Genomic DNA, 16,902 nt, shown 5'->3' with positions numbered 1-16,902 from the left:
ACCCACCATAAATCAGCTTCCATAACCCTAAAAAACTTTCAGCATGCAGGGAAAACATAACATTGCTAACACAAAGTGTTTTTTTTTTTCCCAACTGTGCAAAGGTGTGCGGTTCACCAGGACCAATATGGTAAAAAGGATGTGTCCTTATACAAATATTGTAACTTTGGTGTTGCTGGAACAGCGTTTCACAGTTGTTTAATGTTGCTGTTTAACAGTTTTACACTGTAAAATTAACAGTGATTATTTTCAGGGTGGCCGTAATGTATCAGTAAACAGTATGTAGCATATTTTGAAGTTAGAAAAATATTGATTTTTATAGAACTTGGCAGTAAAAAATAACGAAATGTATTGTTTAAGATATATAGGTAATTTTCAGTAGAACATAAGGTAGCTTTCTTTTTTTTTTCACCATTTACGGTATTTTTACCATTACATTTACTAACATTTTTTATAGTGCATTGTTACCCCCTCACCCTGTGGCTGGTGCTACTGATTGAGGCAACACACGGCCTACAATGGGGCCTGGATAGACTGACTGAACCTGAATGAGAAATGGCTGAATTTTTTAAACAAACCAAGTCAAAACCATTTTTGCTTCTGGACATGTAAATCCTCTTAATGATTTATGATATCTGCATTGATTACTTTGCTAAAAAGGTAATGTTTATCGCAACCACTCTCATTGTGGAGAATTAGGGCACCTCTTATGTGGGGTTTATGATTCTCTCATTGTAGCGTGTAAATGCTATGCTTCAAAGGGGCTTCCCACAGATTTATTGTTGCAATGAGTATCTATGTAGACGAATACCCATAGTAGCCCCCTCCTTGTTTGGAACCTTAGGAAGTTGCCTGCCTTGAGTGCCCTGTTGCTACGCCTAATTTGGGATTGCATGAGCTCTGCAAGCAACTTGCCCAGTTGAGCCAGGAAGTGTGCGGCCTGTTAGGAGTTTGAGAATCCCTGAAGACGTTGATGCATGTTGAATTTAGGTGCCAACACATCTTGCCTAGCAAGCCAGCACCCATGAGTGAATCTGAGAGGTTTTTTTTTTTTTTTGCAAGCCAAGAGAGCAGCCTCAGCCATCCTTCTGATGCACAAGTCCTGCATTTTGGATTTAGATTTTTTTGTGTTGGTGCTCCTGGGCAGTTACTGGATTGCCCATATGGTTAACCTGGCCATGTGGTGATCCATCTATAGCTGATTTCTCCTGCCTGGCACTTAATGGGAAAGTCTGGTTAAGAATACAGAAGGAAGGATATTTGTTTAGTTAGTGAACCCGTTTATTCCAATTCAAGGTCACAAAGAGCCACTATGGAGGCACCGACCATCTCTGGACAGGATTACATTACTCCTATTCACTAGACATGTCTTTTGGAAATTGCAGTGATTAGTGCCTAAATGATCCAGCATTATGGCTCTGGGGGCGGCACGGTGGCGCAGTGGGTAGCACTGCTGCCTCGCAGTTAGGAGACCCAGCATGGAGTTTGTTCTCTCCATGTCTGCGTGGGTTTCCTCCGGGTGCTCCAGTTTCCTCCCAAAGACATCCAGGTTAGGTGCATTGGCGATCCTAAATTGTCCCTAGTGTGTGCTTGGTGTGTGTGTGTGTGTGTGCGCGTGCCCTGCAGTGGGCTGGCGCCTTGCCCGGGGTTTGTTTCCTGCCTTGCGCCCTGTGTTGGCTGGGATTGGCTTCAGCAGACCCCCGTGACCCTGTAGTTAGGATATAGCGGGTTGGATAATGGATGGATGGATGGATAATGACTGGATGGATTATGGCTCTGGACCCTGCACCCAGTTGTCTGTATGCACTTTACATGTTCCCATTGTATTAGTGTGTTGTTTTGCTCCAGTTTTCCCCTGACAAATCAAACATGTTAATTGGTGATTGTAAATGGACACATTTATGAATGGCTCCTGTGAAAATTTGTACGCCACGATACACTGGTATGCTATGTGAAGTTACTGGTACTGTAAGTATGTGCCCCATGAAACTGTACAATAGTATTTGATTGAAGGGTGGCTGGGTTTGGTGTGGGATTTTTGTGCTAGTAGTCCCCAGTGGGTATTATGTGCCGGTACAACGGGTGCCAGTACGCCAAGTAGAAATCAGAAGAGGTGCCGGTACTGCATTCTGGTGAGTACTGGTCCACCTCACACACTGACCAAATCAATATAACAAATATTATGAATATTTTAATTTACCAAACAGTTAATGAGGTGGTAAATCTGGGTGACAAATAGGGTCAATTAGTGCTAACTGTGTTTTTGAGATCTGTGCTACAACAGTATTGCTAAACACTGCATAGCCAAGAAAAATATATTTTTGTGCAAAGAATGTTAAAACATATTGTTTAATTTTTATGTGTGGATTTATTATCTAATGCAAATGAATGAATAGCTGAAGTTTTCAAACAGCACTAGAGATTATGGACACTGGTCTCTTTTCAAATTTTATTTTTGTTTTAGTTCATTCAGTTTTTTTTTTTTCCCATCCCAGCAGCACTGAGCACAAGGCCAGAATAAATCCCGAATGGAGAGGCAGTCTATGGTGGTGATTTCTTATTGTTTAGTTTAATGTCTTTTTGTTCTTAAATGACGTTTAAACTGTAACTCTGTTGAAACTGAACAATGTTCATATGTGAAACTTCTCAGAAAAACAATTACATAGACATTCTGTTGTCTTAGCAGTTTTAAATATGAAACCTTATAAAAAGGCCTTAAAATTCCAGACATGCTGTTGTATTTTGTTTTTCTCACTTTATTAATTAGTGACTTGTTTATCTGTTGATATGTTTATTTAGGAGCCATAGTTCTCTGTGATGTGACCTGACACCTCAGGGGATTTGCGGCTGTACCCCTGTTTGTGTATTCATCTATTAATCGTTACACTGTTAATAGGCAGCAGCCCTAAACTTGCTAATCAGGATTTATTTTTTATTTGTCCTCAGTACATCCAACTGTGACCACAGGGTGGAGAGGCCGGGACTGAGGAAATGCTGACATGCTGTGTTTCACATGGAGGAGAGCTTTGACTGCTCTAGACTCTCAAAATGCAGACCTTGCACACAAGGGGGCTACATGAAGTTCATGGGCATTTGAAATAAAAGGTAATGTTGGCTTTTTTTAAATTAGATCTAAACCTCACTGGCTGGCATGAACTTGCTTACATGCGAGCTGGAAATTGGATACATTTATATATCAGGAAAAAGGTATGTTGACATGGCGTATGTTTTAAAAAAAGGTAGCAGCGTTTACTTTTACAGACAGTTAGAATTCAAACATTTCCTTCTAAACTGTTTTAAATATGAACGTTTTTTTGTTGGCCAGGCTTTCATGTATGCAGCATTATAAGTGACAGTATCATTGTATTATTAATATTGAAATTTTTAACACTATTTGTCATTGAATTAATTATCTGAGGATGTTTAGAATATTACTGGCACCTTACATGTAATGTTACCTTTTCTGTGTGATTGACTTATAGAAGCACAGTTTTGCAGAGGAAACATAAAGCTTATTTTTCCCTAACCCTAAGCCTAACCCTTGAGTACTATTTTGCTGGGTGGCTAAGGCCCTTTTCCCAGCTTTATAAAAATCATATTAAAAATGGTTATAAACCCCATTAAACTGCCACGTGTTCCTCTTGACTTCTAAACATTTGGCAACTGACGTCAGTGCTCTGTACATATATGTACCTTCATTATTCACCAACAACAACATGTATTGATATAGCACATTTTCATACAACAGTGTAGCTCAGAGTGCTTTAAAATATGTCAAAGAGAAAATTACAAGAAAAGAAACTCTTAAAATATCTAGTAGAAGCGTTGTTTCCTTATTTACAGTGTTGTGATGTAAGTCTCTAAAAATGAGTCCTGTGATAAGATCAGTTGGCTAGGAGGACAAAAAAACAAAAACTTCAGTTAGGCTGGAGAAAAAAAAAATCTTCAGGGGTTCAAGGCCAAAAAGACTGTTTATCCCCCAGTGGGCATTCTACCTAACATAAATGTTCATAATTCATTCCTCTTTGTTTCCAGGCTTCATATGGGGAGTCCGTCTCATGGACAGCTGAGACACCCAATTTCATTCCATCATCTATGGGGGCTGCATGCTGCCTTAATCAAGTGGTGGTGGCACAGATCACCACCACAAAAGAACCGGAAAAGACAGCACAGGAAAGTAGAGATTAGTAAAAATTGCCAATCCTAAAAAGAATATGATCATGTTCTGCCCACATAGTCTATTAAAAGTTCAGCTAAAATGCAGTTATCAAAAAGCCATATTAAAATAATGGGGTTTTAGTAATTTTTTTAATGTTCCACAGTATTAAATTTCTGTTGGTAAAGTATTCCAGATTTTACTGTATGTGCTTCACAGCAGAAGACATTCTCACCATTTGTTTTAAGCTTGGCTCTTGGAATTACAAGCAGACCACCACCAGCTGGGATGCTGTTTAGCTTTTCTGCTCATGAATCCAATGGCTTGGGTTTGAATCCAATCCTATTTGTCCTTTTAGTTGAATTTGCATGTTCTCCCCATGTCTATGTGGGTTTTCTCTCACATTCCCAAAGATGTGTGTATTAAGTTGACTAATGATCTCAAACCTGGGCCAATGATTGGCTGGCACCATGTCCACAGCTGCTTCCTACCTTACAGCCAGTGGCTCCTCGCAGTCCTGAATTGGAACAAGTGTGTTTATAAGGCAGACAGAAGGGACATCTCTTAACACAGGTTTTCCCATGTTACAGATCTTGGCAATTGATGAAGCTTGTTTTCAATTTCTATTTTTAATCATATTAATAAAAACTCCTGATTCCCAGTTTCCTCTCTGAAGGCTCGGCTCTGTCAGGCTGCCAGGCTCCTCCTTACTAATCCTTCCAGTGTTACTCTGCCAAAGTTTAAAGATTTCTAAGTTGATTGCTAACCCACCCACTCTTTCCCAAGAATACATAATGTGAAAGAATTGAATTGAAGAATTAATATGAAAGAGTGACATAGCAAACAATTTGAACTTACACTTCATTAACATTTATACAGTGAAGAAGTTTATAATCTTCCAAAAGTAACAGGGACTACTAAGGAGATACTTAGTGACTTGGACAATGTAGACTGAGAGAGATAGAGAGAAATACAGCTTGGATTAAATAGGCTGAAAAATAACAATATACCATCCACTTATAAATTATTCATTAGAATCATCTTCATCAGTTAGTTGTATCATTTTAAGCACAAATTTACTTTATTTTAAACCTCAGCATTTAATTTACCTTTTGACACCTTGGCAACATCACAAAAACAGGCAATGCTTAGCATATTGTAAGAAACATATTGCATGAAAGTGGGCTTTGGCTCTACAGCAGGGGTGGTGCCCAACTCCAGTCCTGGAGGACCACAGTGGCTGCAGGTTTTCATTCTTACACTTTTCTTAATTAGTGACCTGTTTTTGCTGCTAATTAACTTCTTTTGAATTCATTTTATTTGACTTGATCTTGAAGACTCAGATCCCTCAAGACCCAGCGCCTCATTAAGCAACTGGTTGGAGTGAAATTGGTTGGAGTTTGAGGCCCTGACTTAGTTGGTCTTCTGTTAGCTCACTCACTTCACATTTCACTTCTGTTTGGGTGCCATTTAAGGAAAGAAATGAAGCAATTCAGAGGAACGATAAAGAAATTCAGGGAAACATTTCTTAAAAACCAAGTCAGAAGAACGTTGTATTTAACTAATATGCTGGAATTCTATGTGGAAGTAACAAAACGATATGATTAGAGAGGTGTATATTTATTATTTATCTTGATTTTCAGGAGGTTTTGATAAGGTACTAATTGAAAGGTTAGTGATCAAACAAAAAAAGTGGGAATTCAGGGTGTGGTCTATAGGTGAGTAGGGAGCAAAGGGTTATGGTGTGAAGAACCTTATTAGAATGAGGTGATGGTAAAAGAGTTGGCCCCAAAGAGATCAGTGCTAGGGACACTACTCTTTTTATTATGCATCCATTATATGGACATGAATATAATCAAAAAGCTGGTTAAGACTGCAAAGGCAATTAATGTAGCATCAACTAAATTGTTGTTGAGGGACCTGGACAGCACACAGGCTTCAGCAATTCTGTTGCAGATGAAATTTAATGTTAAGTAAATGTAAAATATTGCATGTAGGAATTAAAACTGCTGGATTTGAATTCACAATGGGAAGTGTAAATCTTGTAAATATTTGAGAAAAATCTGGGAGTCATAATGGACTCGTCACTATCTACATCAGAAGTGAACAGGAAAGATAACAGGATTTTAGGTTATGTTAATGACGCTTTTATCCAAGGTAATATACAACATCTGAGATACAATTGGATACATTTCTTTTGCTTTTCCAGTTTAGAGCACAAGCAAGTGACTTGTTCATGGTCACATTGTGTCAGTCACCAGAACTGAACCCACAATCTCAGTGTTTTATGTCCAAAGCCTTAACCACTACCCCATACAGGTTATATAGCACACTGTTTGGAGTATAAGTCAACAGATGCTGAAGTTATAGAACATTCTGAACAAATCCAAATTGTGTTATTTAATATTATCTACTGTTTTCTATTGCACTATGCTATTGTATTGAGGATTACATGTGTTCTGTTCTGTGTGTTGTATTGTAATTACCCCCTTTTTCTTGACGTCCACTGCATGCCCAGCCTACCTGGAAAGGGGTCTCTCTTTGAGCTGCCTTTCCTAAGGTTTCTTACTTTTTTTCCCCTAAAAGGATTTTTCCTTGTCTTCTCAGAGAGTCAAGGCTGGGGGGCTGTCAATAGGCAGGGTCTGTTAAAGCCCATTGCGGCACTCCTAATGTGATTTTGGGCTATACAAAAATAAATTGTATTTTATATAACATGCTAGTGAGGCCTTGCCTGGAGTCCTGTGTTTAGTTTTGTTCTCCATATTACAAAGCTGATGTAACAGCACTAGAAAATGTCCAGAAAAGAGCAACTAGGTTCATTCAGAGACTGAAAGGTATGAGCTATAAGGAAAGACTGAAGAAGCTGAAACTTTTCAGTTTAAGCAAATTGAGATTAAGAGGAGACAGAATTAAAGTTTTTAAAATTATAAAAGGAATAAGTACAGTGTATCCAAGATGTTGGATTAAAATAATTTTGGCAGTTTATTTATTATTGACTAAATCTTGCGTAAATGTTTTTCTTCACCCAAAGAACCCTAGACACATGAAATAATTTACCAAGTATTGTGGTGGAACAGGATTGAAATTTTTAAAATTATAAAAGGAATTCGTATAGTGTATCCAAGATGTTGGTTTAAAATAATTTTGGCAGTTTATTTATTATTGACTTAAGAAGTTGGAAACTTGTTAAGGTGCAAATCTCACATAAATGTTTTTCTTCACTCAAAGAACCTTAGACACATGAAATAATTTACCAGGTATTGTGGTGGAAAGTAGTACTTTAGGGACGTTCAGATCTCGACTTGGTGTTGTTATGGTCAGTCTAGGTCAGGGGTGGGCATTCTTGGAGGACCGCAGTGGTCGCGGGTTTTTGTTCCAACCCAGTTGCTTATTTAGAAAACAATCCTTGCCAATAATTACATTTCATGGCTTGTTAGTGCTTTAACTCTGCTATGTCAAGTCACTCTCATGTCCTGGATTTTTTTTCCATTCTAAGGATATCATCCAAATACTTTGAAGTGTAAAACGGATGGGTAATTCTCAATCCTTCTCTTTTTTCTCTTCTTTTTCCTTCCAAGTATTTAACTAAACCAAATAGTGCACGAAAATACACACAGGTGTAAAGGGTAACAAGCAAAATGGATAACTGCTGGTTTCTTTTGTCATTTGCATCTTATTGCTAATAAGGAGCAATTAAAAAGCAAGAATGCAGCTGTTTAAGACTTAAATAAGCAATAAGGGTTCAAAATCTTAATGAGGGAGACAACTAAAGTGAAGCAGAAGTGTTTCTAGAGCAATAAGTGCTTCTTATTAAACAATTGGGTTGAAACAAAAACCTGCAGCCACTGCGGCCCTCCAGGGATGACTTTGCCTACCCCTGGTCTAGGTGAACAGGATGGACAAGTTATTTGGTCTGAATGGCCTGTTCTTGTCACAGTTGTTTTATTTAGTATCTGTCCTTTTTCAGTGAGTGTCCAGTCGTAGGTTCCTCTGGTTTCTCATGCAAAATTCCAGAGTAGAAAAACAGGACATGCAAAAAGATGACAACAAACTCCAGATACCTGAAATCGTGTTCTGCTCTTTCCCAAAAAGGTACAGGGCATCTTGATGATCTGGGACACCGCCGTGATTAACCCTATGAACCCCATGAAAGATTGAAAATCAAAATTGCGCAGGGTCCCTAAAAATACATTTTAAAAATCATGTTATGGTGTGGTAAATCACTTAGTGTCCATTATAAGATTTTGTGAAAAAAATATTGTCACAGTCGGCAGACTGTTCTTCACTGGCCGGGGTTAAGACAGCTCTCCACAAGTGCCTCACAAGCGGGCCAGGTCTTGATACTTGAGTGGCAGCAGGAATAGGGCAGAGACTTTTAGAGAGAAAAGTATAACTAGGAGTCCAATTACAGCTGTTAACACTTGTTTTGGTCATGATGATGCTACAGAATTGAAGAGTGTGAAGAAAATTGTTGATACCAAAATACAGTGTTCATGTTACAGGGGAGCACTGCTTTACCCTCAAAATGGTGTGCTTCTATGTTCTTAACTAACTAGAACTCCAGTGCTGGTTGGTGGAAGAGCGTCCGATTGGTTCAAGGCACACATTTACCTTAACCCACATGATGAAATTGCTTTTTAGAATTGTGTGTCAAAGTGTATGCATGTCTCACAAAATTGCTGGTCAGAAGTACAAAGTGGCATGGCCTTTATGTGCAGATTGCAGTTTGTAATGTGATTCATCTTCTTAAGATCTGCATATCCTAGATAACAGCGTTCTCAGTAGCTAATTTAGCGTACAGAGTTATATTCCATATTACCAGAGACGGATATCTGTTTTCAGACACACTTGCTGGGAAATATGCACCTAAAGACATGCTCAAAAATGATAGCTGAAAGTCCCAGACAGTTGGAAGAGGTGTTTGGAAGTGCAACCAATCCAGGGCAGTGACTACCAAGAGATCACCTCCTCCACTCATACATAGGAGCATTAAGAGGACAATAAAAGGAAGGAATGTTGCTGGAGTGATTATTCCTCTAACCTTTGTAACAAGATTGACTACTAGAATAGTGAAAATCCTGAATATTAAAATGGGTTTAATGCCACAATGGTAAGTCCGTCCTGCATTTATGAGCCTCTTTGTTTGTGCCTTTCTTTTGTTGGACATTCCATCTTTGTTGTGCACAGCGTGATGCCCGGACTCACAAATGTACAGGTATCCCTTTGTTCATTGCACACTCCCATCCTCTTTTGGATGCTGGATGACATTACGCCTGGCAAGGGCACGGACACTGGCCTGCTAGGCTTCTTATATCTTTTTTTATATATAGAGATTTGGTAGGCATTATTATTATCCCTGAGGGAAATTGTTTTCAGCAGGATAATACAAAAACATAAGACACTGCTTATTTTCTTGTATGTGTGTAACAAAGATCCAACTGCTGACAACCAGTGTTACTAAGTACACACATTCACGATTTAGTACAGAGAAGAATAAAGCCTTTAACAGTACACAAATTAATTTAGAATTTAGCATATCCCTATAAGTAACAGAATTCAAAACACAGCTTTAGGAATTAAAGAGTTATTAAATCTGTTATTCTTTACCTTTGGAAAACTACCATTTATAATCACTTTTAAGTTCTCCTGTGGATAAATCAGGGCTTGATTTTACTGTATAATTTCCGGTATTTTATAATGTCGGTTGTATAAATCGAATGCAGAAAACTCACGCTATTGGTCCAGGAGATTATGATATGCTATGATATGCCCACCAGAGAGAGTAACCATGGAGCACACTGCTTTTTTTTCTATGTATTGTGCCTACATGACCACATGGTAATACGCAAACTATTCGGAGGCAACGTTTGCACTGTTTTGTGTTTTTTGTATCTCACACCCTCATACACCTTTATCATAAGAGCTTCCCTTTTCTACAATGGAGTGTTCGATCAGAAGAAAATATCAAGCTGGTTTTACATCAAAAGTCATTGAAGTGGTGAAAGAGATTTTTAACTGCACTGCTGCAACAAAATTCAATGAGTCTGAGAAACTGGTGCGAGATTGGAGGAAGCAAGAAGATGTAAAAAAAAAAAAATTTAAGTGTCATATTTTTGAATGGGCGTATAAGTCGGGGTCTGATTGTATGATCAATTTTTTGGGTTTCAAGACCCGGTTTATACGTGAGTATATATGGTAAATCTGCCACCTGAAGGCAACAGCTAAAAAGTAGGAAAAAGAAGATAGATAGATAGATAGATAGATAGAAGATGGCCACTGTCTGACCGAACTGAGTTGGCCTTCTTTCTAACCTTTTTATAATACAGCTCAATGGCCGGGGTCTGCGGGAAGCCAGTAATGTTACTGTTGGTTTGGGTTAGTAGGAAAGTGGCATGTTGGGTAGAGGAACCTTAAAGTTGTTAACTGGCAAGTCTACACTGAAAAAAAAAAAGGTGATGATTCACCATACCATACCATTTTTATTTGTTAAGTGCTTAAAAACACAGCATTACAACTGACCGAAGCGCTGTACAGTTAAAACAAGCAAGACTAAAAGCAAAATATTAAAAACAAACATTAAGAGAGAATTAAAACAGAGACACTAAAAAACAGGTCAGGGGACCCAATAAAACAGAGAAATAGCAAAAAGCAAGTGGAAATAAGACAGGTTAAGAATTAAAAGCCAATGTGAAGAAGTGCGTTTTTAGGTGTGATTTGAATGTGGCGACTGAAGCGGCTTGCCTAACCACTAAAGGTAAGGAGTTCCAGAGCCTAGGTGCACAGACAGAAAAAGCCCTTTCACCATGAGATTCACACTTAATATTTTCAATCTGAACCAATATAATTCTTTTTAGCTTATTGAGCCCACAATTTTTAAGTTGAGGCAAATCATTTAGAGTGATTTGGTGCAATTCACTTGTTTTATACTAAATCTATTTTTTAAGTTGTTCTTCTTTTCTGGCAGTTGGAAAGCCAGCACGCCGGAAAGTTCGACCTGAAGAATATACAAACGACCCCTCAAACACAGCACACGAACAAACTGAAATATTAAGTTAACTGAAATAGGATTTCTACGTTTATTCCCTCCACCATAACTTAGTTTGGTACAAACAAATTTTTTTTACTTTGATTGAGATCTGAAACCAAATATTTCAAGCTACAACACAAAATGACTAATCTTAAGTTGCTTGATAGAGAAAATTTACGTTGAATGAACAACATCAATGTTATACTTTTTTCAGTGTAGAATGCCCAGTGCGCTGTTTCTTGGTTATCAAAGCACCTTCTACCATTCACTTTGCCGCCTTTTGTGTATAAATATGCCATGGTGGTGATGGCATGGCACACCACAAGGGGCTTCCATTTCATTCACCATTCCAGAGTCACCTTATTTTCATTTTTGTGATATATGGTAAGCTTGTTGGTTTTATTCATTTAAACTATGATTCCACAGTACTTTGTAATTTTTATCTTTCTTCACTGTGCATGTTTTAACATATTCTCCTACCCACATATGCATAAATGTCAGACTTGGCCTTTTATAAATACACTTGATATCCCTCAGGGTATTTTGTATTCCAGCAAACATCACTTGCGCTTCGGTTTACCACAGCAGCCAAAGGAATCAGCGCCCTGCCCACGCACAGTTTTGCTTAGATGAATGCTCTCATTAGGCAAGGGCATGCCAACACACTGAGATATCTTGGAACCAAAACGTCTTGAAGATTGTGTTTTTGTGACGGTTAAGTGGGAAGAGCTTAAAGCCTGAGAAAAAAATACCTGCCTGAGCAACTGCATCTTGTTCATGCTTGACAAACTGGGCAGTTCTATTTTTATGTAGTCACATGCTGGATGACTCGAATCTGCATCTACTGTCATGCTTCAGTGTTGGTGTAACGTTACGCATGGATCACAGGATCGGGTTACATTTTGTTGTAATCTACCCTGCACTGCAGGCTACGGGTAGCATAAAATCTGGCTAATCTGTGTCACTATAAGCAAGTTACTCAAACCTAAATAAACCTGAAGCTGTCATAGCTTGTTGGTGTAAAAATGTGTTCCTGAGAAGCACACAAACAAGCTAGCCTCTAATCGAGGAATTTCAAAGGGGTAAGATCTCTGCATCAGCACCTCTGATCCTGGACCAGTACAAGTTCAAAAGTTTACAGTATGTGTGTTTATCCATTGAAGGTTATTTTGTTTTGTTCTTGTTGGTTTAGTAAGTGATACCACACAATCAGAGGTGGTATCACTATATGCTTAGGGACTCCCTCAATGGCTGAAATCTTGCAAAGCCAAGACAGTTTTAACAGATTTTTAGGCCTAAGAGTCTCTGAAAGTCCATCTTTTCTCACAATGATAGCACTCGGTTTTGGATCCTCATGTACGCAGTGGTCTTACCTGTTTTATTCTCATTCAACAAAAGCTGCCCTCTCACATCTGAGGTGTCTTTTTATTCTCTCTCCATTATCAGCTGATCTCTGGCCATTAAATATGCTATTTTGTCCCTTTGTTACCATAATGTTGTTCTTTATGGTTTTATACAAAAATAAAAAAAAAAACTTGTGTGGGTTTTCAGACACTGTTAGCTGCTACAGACGAGCTTTCACAGGTGCCTTGTGATAAAATTATGCCAGATAAATTATCTGACAATGCCTTCTGACTGTGATTGCCAGCAGTCATACGACATGCACTTCGGAACAAGTCATCCACCTGACGTTAAGCATGACTGGGCCCAGCCAGTACTTCGATGTGAGAGACCAACCAGGAAAAGCTTGGGTTGCTGCTGGAAGAGGTGTTGGTGAAGCCAGCAGGGCCCATTTAATCCTGTGATCTGTTTGTGGGACCCTATGCCCCAGTGCAGTAACAGGAACACTGTGCTGTTAAAATGGCAGCACCCTTCAGATGAGACATAAAACTCAAGTCTTGACTCTCTGTTGTTATTACAGATGCCTGGGCATCCTTTGCAAAGAGTAGGGTGTATTCCAATGTCCTGGTAAATTTCCCTCCTTGGCTTGGTCATTTTGCCCCTGTCTCTAATTTGGTCTCCCTCTCTCTCACCATTTCACCACCTATTAGCTAATGTGTGGTGAGAGTACTGGCACAAAATGGCTGCCGTCACATCATCCAGGTGAGTGCTGCACATTGTGGCTGGTTGAAGTTGCCCCCCTCTCACCATGTAAGGCACCGGAAAGCGCTATAAAAATGTAAAGAATTATTATTATTAAATGCGTTACATACAATATTCATTTTCTTAAGTTACTTGAGATTTTTCAGGTAAGGAAGACACGACAGACATTTTAAGGTAAGGTTGTTTATTTTAGATAAGAAATACTGAAGTTTTGAAGTAATGTTGTTATACTCACAGCCTTTGGTGCCAGAGGTTGTTGGCGTATTGCATGTTGATTAGCACATACAAATAACAATTTCAATGGCCTCTGTATATGTGACTATATTGACACTATGAATTTACTTTCAGCTATGTATTGTGCTGTCGGAATAGCTCTCCATGTCTGTCATTATCTGTGAAGTACCACTTGAAATGACCATAAAGAAGTCAGTCAGTCAGTCATTATCCAACTCACTATATCCTAACTACAGGCTCACATGGGTCTGCTGGAGCCAATCCCAGCCAACACAGGGCACAAGGCATGAACAAATCCTGTTCAGGGCGCCAGCCCACCGCAGGGCACACACACCCACACACCAAGCACAATTTAGGATCGCCAATACCCAGTGGCGTAACGTAGTGGGGGCGGCACTTTTAGGGGGCGGCAAAATTTCACAATAAATAATAATAATATCTTGTAAAAATTTGAACCATACCTAAATAAGGGGGCGGCTGACACCCATGCTACGCTACTGCCAATACCCTTAACCTGCATGTCTTTGGGCTGTGGGAGGAAACCGGAGCACCTGGAGGAAACCCATGCAGACACGGAGAGAACATGCAAACTCCACGCATGGAGGACCCAGGAAGCGAACCCAGGTCTCCTTACTGTAGCAGCACTACCACTGTGCCACCCCATAGAGAAGTGTCAAGGAGAAATGAAATGATGCCGTGATTTTGGGAAGTGTGTCCCTACAGAATAATAAGGGCAGAAATAGAATGAGGAGCAAGTTCAGAACCATCTGACTTCACTGCTGGCAGGCATCCAGCTGCAGTGGATGAACTTTGAGGATGCAGCATGTCTGTTCATGGCAGCCAATGAAAGGCCGCTCTAGCTAAAGATATTTAGTAAGCAAACTAACCTGAATGTGTATAGCGCCTTAACTTATAGAGTACTGTCCGAAGGTACTTTAACATATGGAGCTAATGTGCATTTGTTTACACACACCCAGATACAGTCTGTGTTTAAATATTATCTGCATATCCCTTTTGGATTCCCGAGTTACTCTTGTCATGTTAAATAATAATTAATGACATTTATATAGGACTTTTCTCACTACTTAATGTGCTTTACATAGAGAGTGGGGAACCACTTCAAGCACCACCAATGTGTAGCATCCACTTGATGATGCAATGGCATGACTCTCATCACACATTAGCTATTAGGTGGTAAAAGGGTGCGAGAGAGAGAGACAATTACAGACAGAGGATGATTAGGCGGCCAGAATGGACAAGGCTGTAATGGGCAATTGACTAGAACATTGAGACTCTATATGAGAGATGCCCAAGGATCTTTAATGACCAGAAAGTCAGGACCTTACGTCTCATTTGAAGGACAACACCATTTTTACAGCACAGTCTCTTCATTACTACACTGAGGCATTGTGACCCACATTCAGGGCACAGGGTAAGCAACCCCTGCTGCCCTCACCAGCACCTCAATTTTACAGCACTGTGTTCCTGTTACTGCACTGGGGCATAGGGACCCACACACAGATCACAAGGTTAAGTGGGCCCTGCTGGCTTCACCAACTTCTCTTCCAGCAGCAACCCAAGCTTTTCCTGGTTGGTCTCCCATCCAAGTACTGGCTGGGCCTGAACATGCTTAACTTCAGGTGGATGACCACTTCTGAGGCACAAGTGCCATGTTAGTTGGATTGACTGACATATATACATTGGCCTATTGTGTTGAACTGCGAGTTTGTGGCTAAGCATGTTTTCTGATGGACTGATGTCCTATCCAATATTGCTTTCTGCTTTGTGCCCAGAGCTGCTTCCCATCACTCTATAAAGGACAAATTATGGTCAGAAAATGAATTTGCACCTTGTGAGCAGTATGGTGACACAATTGTTAGCCCTGCTGCCCTAAGATTTTAAGGTTTTGGGTTAAAGTTATAGCCTATTTACGGTCTTTGTGAAGTTTTGACATTTCCCAATTTCTTGTGGATTTTCTCCAGGTACTTGGGCTTCCTACCAAAATGAGCAGGTTAGGTTGATTGTTGACTCTAAACTGGACTGACGACCGAATGACTGTCAGTCAATGTGTCCAGGAGTGTGTACTGCAATGGCAGGGCTGGTTCTTGCTTTTCACCACATATTGCCAGCATAGGCTCCTATAACAAATAGGATTCATACAATTAATGTGTTTTCTGTAAACAGCCTTGTGGCATAGTGATTAGTGTTGCTTATTCACTGCTCCTGGGGCACTGGTTTGATTCCTTTCTAAATCAGTCTGAAGTTTGTACCATTACACCATGTCCTAAATAGATTTTCTCAGAGCATGCCTGTTATGCTCCCATATTTAAAAATAACGTAAATCTAGCTTGATCCAGCCAGTCTAACTTTACGTCTGACTCTGGCTCTGGTTCCCTGCTACACTGAAATGAAAAAAGCAGGCTTATACGTGTAATATAGGGGGGCAGGTGTAGACAGAAGGTCATAGCAGAGGCATCAGAAGTGGCAGTATGAGCACATTCTGTGAGCTTAATTTCTTGAACTGAATATTTCAATAATGTAAAACACATCAACCTTGAGATTGTTGTGAATTGTCACAGTTGCGAAATGGGAAATGAAAAAGGAAATTACTTAAATTTGATTAAGTGTATTTGCCTAGCAGACACTTTTTTATCTAAAGTGATTTACAAAAGAGGTCAACATAATTTAGAAAATATCAGTCTGGGGGAATTGTTTAAGAACAAGTGTTACAGGACAAGGTTACAAAACTGATGACCACAAGTGAAGAGCGCAGAACAAATTATAAGTTGTAGATTACAAAAATGTAACAACTTAAACAGAAATTCACCAAACACGAGAGTCTTCAAATGATTTTTAAACAAATTGAGGGAGTCAGAGTTTTGAATGGAAGTGGGCAGCTTGCTTCACCAGCAAGGAGCTGCACATGAAAAGAGTTTGGATTGAGTTTTGATACCACATAGAGGTGATATCACCAGACACCATTCATCAGCCAGCCCGAGTAGTTGAGAAGGAGCATAGCACTCTCAAAGGTCTCCATATATAGAGGTGTTGACCTGTTGACTACTCTGTAGACAGGCTACAAGGATTTGAACTTAATAAGTTATGTGTCACAGAGCCAATGTAGTAATCTGAAAAGAGTAGTGACACAAGCCCTTATCGGCTGGTTGAACACCAGACGTGCCGCTGCATTTTTAATCATCTATAGCGGTTTGGTGAAACATGTCCTCTGCTGGTCCTACCAGCAGAGTGCTTCAGTAGTCCTGACGTGACAAGACCAAATCTGAACCAGGAGATGTGCTGCATACTCCATTAGATACTGTATGGTCTGATCTTTGCAAACACTGTATAGAATCTGCAAGACCAAGAGACAATTGTAAACATG

At 39.5% G+C, this 16,902-nt stretch overlaps 1 protein-coding gene across 1 annotated transcript in view; it reads left to right on the top strand.

Annotated features, from left to right (window-relative positions):
* The first annotated feature begins 2,896 nt into the window (after positions 1 to 2,896).
* LOC114655926 (SH3 domain-binding protein 4-A-like) overlaps positions 2,897 to 16,902 on the top strand; it is a 165,787-nt gene continuing 151,781 nt past the window's right edge. The window contains exon 1 of the mRNA XM_051930597.1: positions 2,897 to 3,105. The gene's annotated coding sequence lies outside the window, so the exon portion shown is untranslated. The remainder of the gene's footprint in view (positions 3,106 to 16,902) is intronic.

The sequence above is a fragment of the Erpetoichthys calabaricus genome, chromosome 8, assembly GCF_900747795.2.
Source record: "Erpetoichthys calabaricus chromosome 8, fErpCal1.3, whole genome shotgun sequence".
NCBI classification, from domain to species: domain Eukaryota; kingdom Metazoa; phylum Chordata; class Cladistia; order Polypteriformes; family Polypteridae; genus Erpetoichthys; species Erpetoichthys calabaricus.
This window is presented reverse-complemented; position numbering and strand designations above follow the sequence as displayed.